The sequence below is a fragment of the Rhinichthys klamathensis genome, unplaced genomic scaffold, assembly GCF_029890125.1.
Source record: "Rhinichthys klamathensis goyatoka isolate OS25496 unplaced genomic scaffold, OSU_Roscu_1.1 h1tg000018l_1, whole genome shotgun sequence".
In the NCBI taxonomy this organism is placed as follows: Eukaryota; Metazoa; Chordata; class Actinopteri; order Cypriniformes; family Leuciscidae; genus Rhinichthys; species Rhinichthys klamathensis.
The window spans coordinates 2,680,001-2,691,016 of NW_026606569.1; the positions used below are offsets into that span (position 1 = coordinate 2,680,001).

At 36.6% G+C, this 11,016-nt stretch overlaps 1 pseudogene; it reads left to right on the forward strand.

The window, feature by feature from the left end:
- Positions 1 to 3,051: 3,051 nt before the first annotated feature.
- On the forward strand, positions 3,052 to 8,737 carry LOC130070963 (uncharacterized; annotated as a pseudogene).
- The last annotated feature ends 2,279 nt before the right edge of the window (positions 8,738 to 11,016 follow it).

Genomic DNA, 11,016 nt, shown 5'->3' on the forward strand with positions numbered 1-11,016 from the left:
ATACTGTAAACACTTGATCAATTATTGTAATATAATCCAGTTTACTTTAAATAAACCTGAACAGAACTGCATTTACACACCTGGTGTTATTGTTAACATGTCTCATCTTGAAATATGATTTTGCTCATATTGCCAATCCCACAATGACACATAATATGAACTTTTCTTTATTAAATTCATACACTGTTTTAACATGTATTTTTAACTTGTAACAACATTTGTAGCTATTTGCATATTAATACTGTAATATCTGATATAAATGGTTTCTGCACACAAACATTACAGTTTTGCCTATTAGACAGAATCTCATACTCTCTCATTGCCAGTTATTAATATTTTCTTGGATGCAAAAGAAAAACGCATCGTGTGAACAGGACTTTTATTTTGGTCTGGTGTGTGACGTCATCAGGCTGCGCCGCGCTCCCGCGTCTGTCGTGATTCGCTGCAGAAAGGTTCGAGTTTTTACACATTTAAAGTGTTTAAATCAATAAAACCGTTCAGTCAATTCAACTGTTTTTATACGAGCTATGAACAATAAATGATCCATTCTTGAAACATTGCAATGCTTTATTTAACAATATGATGAGCGTTATTTTGGGGAGTAAATCGCATTCCCTCACGAGTAACAGAAAAGGAGCGTCGCCAGCAACACACTACACACCAGTTACGTCATTTACTCGTACTTTCTGGTAATTTCATGATTTATCAACTGACAGTGTAGTCTCGACGTCACATGTCTGTAATTTCATTACCATTAAATGACCAACTGAACGTCGTCAGACACAAGACATTACTACAATCTCATTTATAAAGTCACCTTTATTTATCACACTTTTTACAATACAGTGTTTCAAAGCAGCTTTACAGAGATAACAGGAAAATGCAGTTTGGCGGCAATTCTAGAATATTATACGGCAGACGGACACAATAAAGTGCATGCGCAAAGTATACGCATGTGCGCACGCGCAATTCATTGCAATCAATTCCGGCGATGGATTCGATAGCAGTAAGTCAATAAGCATTATTTATGCTGTTTTAACAATTGTGCTTTTGTGTTAACGGCTTTTAATTGTGAGATGCCATAGAGCGCGTCATAAATGTTTTAGATTTAAAAATAACAAGTAATGATATGTTTTATGATGTTATATTATCAAAATGACCGGGTTTCAGCGAGTCTTAAAATGATATGTAGAAGTCTTAATTCGCCTTTAAACAAATTAAGCCTTGAAAGATGTTTTCAAATAGAGCAGAAAGACTTAAATTAATTAATTCATGTAGTTGATTGTTGCATCCATTGCAAAATAATTGTTGTTCAGTATCAGATCGTACTGTAAAAGTTACATTCCTGAATGTAGTGAATATACTGTAAGTTAGTTATTGAACATTGTATTTTGCTAAAATAAAATTCTTTGTGATTCTCCTTAGTTGTTTTTATCATTTAGATAGCATAATAATGTATTGAGTTCCCTTTAGATTTATTCAATACATTTTCGTTACTCTTAAAAAGGTATTTAAGGAAATCTTAAATTGACCCTCATGTGACTGTACCATGTAAGTACACTGTTAGTACAGTTGCACAGGGTTGGGTTTTGCATAATACACAGTAAGTTATGACCGTTTTACACTTTATATTAAGTGGACAGTTCCTGAGGAGTTACCATGTTAGTACACTGTTAGTACAGTTGCACACAGGTTTGGGTTTTGCATAATACACAGTAAGTTATGACCGTTTTACACTTTATATTAAGTGGACAGTTCCCGAGGAGTTACCATGTTAGTACACTGTTAGTACAGTTGCACACAGGTTTGGGTTTTGCATAATACACAGTAAGTTATGACCGTTTTACACTTTATATTAAGTGGACAGTTCCTGAGGAGTTATCATGTAAGTACACTGTTAGTACAGTTGCACACAGGTTTGGGTTTTGCATAATACACAGTAAGTTATGACCGTTTTACACTTTATATTAAGTGGACAGTTCCTGAGGAGTTACCATGTTAGTACACTGTTAGTACAGTTGCACACAGGTTTGGGTTTTGCATAATACACAGTAAGTTATGACCGTTTTACACTTTATATTAAGTGGACAGTTCCTGAGGATTTACCATGTTAGTACACTGTTAGTACAGTTGCACAAAGGTTTGGGTTTTGCATAATACATGTAAGTTATGACAGTTTAACACATTGTATCAAGTGCAGAGTTCCTGAGGAATTACCATGTAAGAACACTGGTACCACAAGGGAAAACTTTAGCTGTAATTCAACATAAGTCCTGCCGGTCATATAGTAAATACATGGTATACACATAGGAATCATCATGGTTTCAGTGTGTTCTTAACTGGTAACTACAGTATGGAAGACTGCGTGTGGAAGTGGAACAACTTGTGTGAATACATATTGTTGTTACAAAATGTAGTTACATAATGCCTGTTACACATGTGTACTTACTGTAGTGGAAAAAGTGTTGTTACCAATGTCCTGTTACACATTTGTACTTACACATACCTTTCCGTGGGTTGTTACATATGTGTAGTTACACAAATATTACAGTTGTAAATACTATGTACCAATGTGTATTTACACTGTAGTTACATACTAAGTACATATCTAGTAACCATGTAAGTTCACAGGTATTAGGGCCACTTAATATAAAGTGGGACCAAGTAATCAATGCAGCTCATGTTGTGACAAATATCACTGTCCATTCTGTGAGACCTGGGTTTACAAACCAAAGGATTTTAACAGTGTTGTCAAACATGTGGAGCATCATCTGCAGACAGCTATACGGGAAGATGGTTTGTGAAGTGCTTTAACATCCATACAACATATTATTTTGTTATTATATTTGCATCTTACAATGGTTTTGCTTACCTTTTTTAGATTTCATTATCATCAGGTGCAACCTAATGCAGAGATAATTCACATTTTCATTGCTCATACTGTTCCACCACTGTTTTACGTAAAGCACAATTAGAAATTCACCTCTCAAATTGCAAACAAAAGATTCAATCTCTGCAAAAAACAGCAGCACCAACGGTTCTGATTGGTAATGCACCTCAACCCTCAGGGTCTGCTCAGCACCCCTACTTCAACTGCAACCTCAGCCTTTACCAAGCGGACCACACACGTCTGTGTCTCCTACATCCTTTACTCCACTGTCTCAACCTCAAGTATTTAAGGTAGCATCACTTCCATCTTCTCTGAGTATTCATACACCTCAACCCTCAGGGTCTGCTCAGACAGCACCCCTACTTCAACTGCAACCTCAGCCTTTACCAAGTGGACCACACACGTCTGTGTCTCCTAAAGATCATGTCCCAAGTGGTTCAAAACGAATCAGAGTGAAATGTATTCACTGTGGAATTGAACTTAACAAGAAGAACCTACGCCTCCACATTCAAAGAAAACATACAGATGTGAAACAAACAATTACAAATGAACGACACTTCCTTAGCCAGTGCATTGACAGTGAGAATGGTATTTTTGCTGTTCAAAAATCTTTCTTTGGTCCTTCACTGCCAATACATGTGCAGAAGAGGGCATGGGGGGCAAACCACAGAATCATGTGTGAGGTAGACCAGTGTAACACAAACACTGACTTTGCATTTCGAAGTGGTTTGAAGGCATTTGAATGCAACCATATAAAATCCTTGGCTTTCTGTCCTCGGAGCACTGATGACACTATCACTCTAAATGAAGAAGAACTGATGGCGATGGTGCAACAAAAGTGGTTTGGTGAAGACAGAAAGAAGAAGTGTATTGAAAGGCAGAAGGCAGCAAGTATTATAGGTGTGCCACTCTCAGTGGAGGTGACAATTGCTGGACCCTCTTCCAAGAAATATATTTCAGTGTATGAACCCAAAACATCCTATTAGAGCCGGCTTGGAAGAGTGATTGTTGTGTTTGACTCCAAAAAATCACATGGAGTTGCCCATGTAACAAGACAAAACAGTCATGTGTGCACAAATCAATTGCTAAGTGGCACTTATTTCAAACTCAGAAGTCCCTTTTTAGAAAAGTAAGGACCACAGAAAGAACTGATCCTGTCCCGAGCTGTCAGCACCAAACAGAAGATGTACAAGATCAACAATACCCACCAAATGATGCAAGCTTAAAGAAAATGGTGTTTTATTTATTAAAAGAAAAAAGACTTCCTGCAGACCTTCCAAAGGAACTGATCAATGGCCTTCAACCTAAGTGTGAATTCCCACGCAGCCTAATTCCACAGGAGACTTTCTGCTCACAATGCAAGGGGAATCAGTTGCTAAGCGAGCCGATTCTCATAACATCCAGAGCGAAGATTTTGACCTTCACAGGAGTTGTGGAAGGTAAGTAAAATCTTTTTTTTTGTAAATAACAATGTTGGTAGTAACTGCAGTTTGAAAAGCAAAACCCTCTCTTTTAAGGGATTTCCACCTACTACAAAGTCTGCATCAATTGCAGAATGATGTTTCGTTATCAAGAGTTCACAGATGGGATCCATAATTTTAATGACCACAAGCTGATTTCTTTGCATTTATGCATGATTCTTCGTAATGCTATTCAGGTATGTTACCCATTATAGTACTGATAATGCTGCTGAAATAAATTATTGAAATTAGAAACATTAAATGTATTGCATTTGAAATCCTTTAACCTTAAGATTCCAATTTGCCTTTAAAATGTTTGATTTGTTCTTGTAGAATCACACTGCTGTTAGCAGAATCCTGAGCCTGCTTGAAGCCACTGAAAATGCCAAATTTCCCAGCCATGACACTGTGCTTCATGCTTACATTCACTTTGAAGCGCTGACAAACCATGATTACATGTACTCCTGCATCAACTGTGGATACTACCCTAAAGTGGTAATCATGGACCTCCACAAAAAAGGAGTATTCAGTGTTCCTTGTAAGTTACTTCACTGTACATCACCTAGAAATTATATCTTTATGCTAGTTTTTCTCATGAATTCCATTTGTGTCTTTTCAGTCAGTGAAATAAAATCTCCCCCTGATGACTTTGAGGGACACACCAACAGTGTGTCCTTCTGGGAGCTAGTGACACAAGAGATGGTTGGACGGGGATTTCTTCAAAGTAAGTTGTTATTTTCATTATTATTATGGTGGATTCATTGTTTTTGTTATTAATAGTGTTGCTTGTTAACTTGTGTGCTGCACAATGTGGTTGTTAATATGGAGACACTTTATAAATGCAAGGTGGCAGGAAAAACCCCTTCGTAGTTCCTCCAAGTTACGATTGTTGGGCTCCATGGATTGGTGGCAACACAAGGAAATCTGAAATGGTGTTGAACACTGAATTTGCAAAAATTCAGAAAACCAAGCCGTGTGACATGCTTGATCTTCATATAAAGAAGAACGACTTGGAGATGAGCTCTTCAAGATGAAGGTGAGATCCTAGATAATACTGTTTAATAAAGTAGTAGTCGATGCTCTTTATTTATGTCAATGATGGTGTAGGTTGAAGCCATACGGAAACTCTGCAAAGAGTGTGGTTTGGAGTCGAAAGGATCTAAGATGGACCTTGTGTTAAGGTTAAGAGATGAGATGCAAAACCGCTCCTCATATGACAAAGTGTTCCAACAAATATGGGGTGCTTCTGGTAAGTTATATTATTATATATATTATTATGTATCATTGATTTAATGTTGTATTCATTACAATAGATGGATAGCAATAAAGGGTGCAGTATGCTTGATACAAGCCTTTACAACATGAAACATTTCAAACAACAGTTATATTTCTAAAAGTTGAAGTTTCAACTACCTAACACTTAATTGAACATTATACTAATTATTAATTTTTTTAGGTGGATGGGCAGTAATTACTTGTCCCTGTGGAGTAGTTTACTCAATAAAATTTAACATTAGAGCAGAGTCTCCAAGAGACTTTGCTGATTTGCTCTTGTCATGGAAGCACTTACCTAATGTGTCGATATATGATTTTGCCAGAGGACTAGCAACACACACTAACCTCCGGGACCCAGAGACTTTACCTTTTAGTCCTCATGAAGGCAGACTTGCAGAGCCAAGCGCTGAAAATATTCAGCTGGCTAAAGATAGCAAGTTGACAGTGAATTTGCCCTGGTTAAAAGTCAAACAGGTGGAAAAGGATCCCACCTGCCATCCTTTAACTGGGTCTTCTGAGCATTATGTTCTGTACGACCGCTTTCACGAGTGTAACACAAAAGACCCAAAAGATGTCCTCAGAAGAGTTGACTTAGTCCCAGAACTAAGTGGATGGTGAAATACCCAAACCGCTGAACAACTCTTTGCTGGCATGCGGAAGAATAATTACTTCATGAACATGCTCACACCTTCAGCAAATGTTTTCTTAATGCGCAACATAATCCACCTCTACAACAAATCACAAAATGAAAGTGTGAAAGAAAACCTCAGAAAAATTGTGTCACCAAATGATCAGCTGACCTTGAATGATAATGGTCAGGTTATTGTAGGTAAGATTTCTCTTATTACTATGTTTTGTGTTAGAGCATTACTTCATATATAATGCATCAACTTTTATTCCATCTTTTAAAGGCACACCTCCAGAACCTGTTCAAATTGACGAGAAACCCTCTGGAGACAAAACACAAAGAGACGACCAATGTAAGCATGTACTTTAAATTTTTTTTTTTTTTTTTTGATGTTAAACCAGATGGGTTTTTTTTTAATCAATTTATTCCCACTTTTATGTGCTCCTCAATCCTTATATAAAAGTATATAATGCATCAACTTTCACTCTTTCTAAAGGCACACCTCCAGAACCTGTTCAAATTGACGAGAAACCCTCAGGAGACAAAACAAAAAAAGACGACCAATGTAAGCATGTATTTTTTAAAAATAAATTGTAATTTGATGTTAAACCAGATATTTTTTTAATCCATTTATTCCCACTTTTCTGTGCTCCTCAGTCCTTAAGTGTTCCACGGTGGGTATTACTGCTTTGCGACATGTGCAACCAAACAAGGTATGCTGGAAACAGTCACCCAGTACAGTCCAGCTGAACCAGGTTAGTTAGTTTTTTTTATTACTGTTAGGTTTCTATTATTGTTTTAAGACAACAACAAAAAAGAGATACATATTGTGTTCTTCACTTTCCTTTTTATAGCTAAACTATGCCTTGATGGAGACGAGACCATCAAGGGAGTTTTTGCCTTCTGTTGGAAACACAGTCCTCACAAGGAAGGATTTCCTTGCTTTAGGATACCTTCATTGTGTTGAAGCAACAGTGAGAAGCAGCATTAAGCATACTGTATTTTAACATTTAACCCATACAGTACAGTAGTATGGGGTCTAATAAATATGTCCCTGAATGTTAACAGATTTTAAATGCATTTCTTTTAACGTTAACAGATTTTGAATGCCTGTCTTTCAGTTTTGAAGGATATTGCTGACCTTCAGGTAATGCAAATAATTACTTTGATCAAATATTCTGTATGCATAATGTGTGTAAAATAGGAATGTGGTTCCTTTTTTAATTGTTGCACTTTTACTTAACAGGGCATAATGGTCCATGTCTTTACTTCGTATGTGACCGTGACTTGGTTGCCACCCTTGTGTGCTGACCCAATGTCTAATGTTCATGTGAGTCTCATTGTAAGGTTTTGTAACTGAGGCAGTATGAAGCCATTTTAAAAATATTTAAATTCTAAATGTTATATCTAATTTTGTGTTGTTTTATTAAGGAAAATCTAGCAAGGCATGACTTCATTCTGCTGTCTTCCTGGACTGGAAATCATTGGATGATCTGTGTAGGTCTCAAAATAATTATTTTTAATGTTCAAATAATCAGAAAATTCTGCTTAGTTTTTTCATACATTGAAAATGTAAAGCAAAGTGTTAGCACTTGACAGTTTATGTCAAAGTTACACTGTTTTAGATCATGAAGCCAAAAAAGAGGGAGATCTTTTGGCTTGATTCACTCTACGGACGTGGCTTCAGTGATTGCCGTTTCATGAACAGTTACAGGTCTTACGAATGAAATGTTCAGAGTTCATGAGTTCGGGGTTATGGTAGTTCTGTTTTAAACCATATCCCCATTTTGTGTTGCTTTTAGGTTCCATTTTCTTGCTTGATGGATTCATTCAGATATTTTGTGTGTGTATTCAATGTTCTGTCTGGCTTTAGGCCCTGTAAGAATATCAGAGCTTTCAAAATTGGTTTACACTTTCAGGTCTAGCTTTGTCAAGCACCCATATAAGTTTGTCTTAACTTTCTTTCTTTGTTTTATTACACTTCGCAGACAACTAGCAGAACATGTAAATCCTGGGCCATGGAGGGAGTACAGCTGTGACGACATTACAGTAAGCAGCCAGCAACCATTCTAAGCATTACAGGCCTGCCAGCTTTTGATGTATTAACTTCATCATCATTATTATTATTATTATTATTTCATTTTCAGGACATTCCCAGACAACAAAATTCCAATAACTGTGGAGTGTTTGTGTTGATGGTAAGTCATTGTAACTCAAGTCATACCAGAAAGTATAATAAATGCCCTACATCTGAAAGATTTTTCATTTAGTTTTTTGTTGATTGTATTAACAAACATTTTAGTATACTGTTGTACATTTCTTTAATGTCTGATCTGATGTGCTTTAATTCATATTGTAGTATGCTCTCTACATTGTAATGGAGGGGCGTTTTGATTTCAATGAAGTAAGCCTTTATTTTATTTTATTTTTTTGAAATCCTTAGTTAGCAATTGCTAATCAGTGCTCTGTTTTACTGAGTGACATGCTAACAATAAGAAGATGGTGGTGCATGTTTCTGCTGAGTAACTATCCTTTGAAGTAAGTTAGATCAAGTTGTGTACTGTATGTAAAATGTTGCCAACATATCTGTGAACATAAACGTAGCAGTTTAAAATAAATAAGTGTTTATAGATTGCTAATAAATTATTTACATGTATCAATCTTAACAAGTGGATTTCAATCCTGGTCTTGGGGTTGTCATTAAGAACAAACTTAATTCATGAGACTTTATATTTTAAACATTTGAAGATCAGACACTGAAAGAAAAGAACTCCGGAAAAAGAGGAGAGTAGAGAGAGCAGGTATTGGTTCCCACTTTAATTCTTGAACAGTACAAATAACAGGGTTTTAAAATGATGCTACTCTTATTCTTACTCTCCAATTTAGAGGTGATGGAAACCCCCCTGCCTGTTGATTACTTGACCAAGGTAAGCACATCATAAACTCCTGTCAATCTATCAGTTACCCTTTTTAATAAGTCGTATGTAAAGTTACATTTTGGACTGTTTGTTGGCTACTTTGGACAGATGCCATCTGACATCCTCTGGCGGATCCTGATGGGAGTTGTCACAGACGACGGCGATGTGGCTTTCTGGAGACTTTCAATGACGTGCAAGGTTTTCAAGGACGTTGTCAGCAAGCCCAAATTCAGAGAAGTGGCCCACTTTGTATGGCTTGACAGTAAGTTCTTTAAATCTAAGTTGTGAGTACTGCAAAAGGTACTTGAGAAAGTCTGTCTTTCCGTCCATCTATTTCTATCTGTCTGTGCGATCTATCCATCTATCTGTCTGTTCTTCCTATCTATCTGTCTCTCTATCGATCTATCTATCTGTCATGTCTATCTGTCTCTCTGTCTGTGTCTGATAGACTGTATTGCCTTCAAAACTTCAAGCTTTTAAAACTATTTCAAACTTTCAGGATAGGCTTTCTCAAGCCAACCTAAGTTTGTTTTGACAAACTATTTTTTTTACTAGTTTATGTTGTTAAGAAATGTCTCTTAGGTAATTTACAGACGAAGCCAATAACTTTGTTTAAATATAAAAAAATAAAAATAAAAAAAAAACTTGTATGACTCTGTACTATGTTTAATGCCTTTCTTTAAAATTATTCAATATTGTTTGTTCTGTATTTTATCTAAATTAGGTGTTGTGAACTGGAGTGCATTTTCCAGACAATACAAGCAAGAGTTCCAGGTGGCGTACTCGATGACTCTGTGCTGGCACTGCGATGCACAATACAAGGACTGCCCACCTGGGTGTGTGGGTAATGGGAGAAGGGGGGTCCTGTGTGGATTTTATTCTGATAAGAATGTGGAGGGCTATTGCTCAGTTGATTGTTTTTTCAATGATGGAGGGGAATTTCAAGCTGAGTAGGTGTGTGTGTGTGTGTGTGTGTGTGTGTGTGTGTGTGTGTGTGTGTGTGTGTGTGTGTGTGTGTGTGTGTGTGTGTGTGTGTGTGTGTGTCTGTCTCTGTCTGTGTGTGTGTGTCTGTCTGTCTCTGTGTCTGTCTGTCTCTCTGTGTGTGTGTGTGTGTGTGTCTGTCTGTCTGTCTCTGTGCTCGTGTCTGTCTTTGTGCTTGTGTGTGTGTGTGTGTGTGTCTGTGTGTGTGTGTGTCTGTCTGTGTACAGATGTATGTAATTATCTGTATTTGTACACTTGTTTTGAAATAAAAGTTATCACTGTTATGAGTTTGGTTTTTTGAGTTGGCATGAATAATATTGGATACAGAGATTGACAATGTACGCTATGTAGTTGGTTTAACTTCAAACTACTTTATTGGAATAAATGTTTTATGATAGCCTATATAATGCACAAAAAAAATAAAAATTATTAACTATTAAAGGGGAATGATTAAAATAATATATAAGGTGCCATCAATGTTTACAGTAATTTTGTAATTTACAAAGTGAAGTGCAACAGAATGTGAAAATAAACTTTAAATAAAATATTACACAGATATTACACAATATATACTCTGAAAGTTTACCTTAAATCAGGCATAGTTAAAACTATGGATGTGCACTGTACTCCTTTTTGCTGCTTTCATTATTACTTTAGAGTTTTTTTTAATACATTAACATTTAAAAAAATATATTATGTCAAATTTGCGCATGCGTTTCGCGGGACGTCAAAACACGTGACGTAACCGCGCATGCGCTGTCACCGCGATATGGCGCAAGCGTGGTAACACATACGTGACATACGTACGTGACGTATTGTATATACGTGACGTCACCGCGCTACAGTCTGCAGCGAGGAGTACTT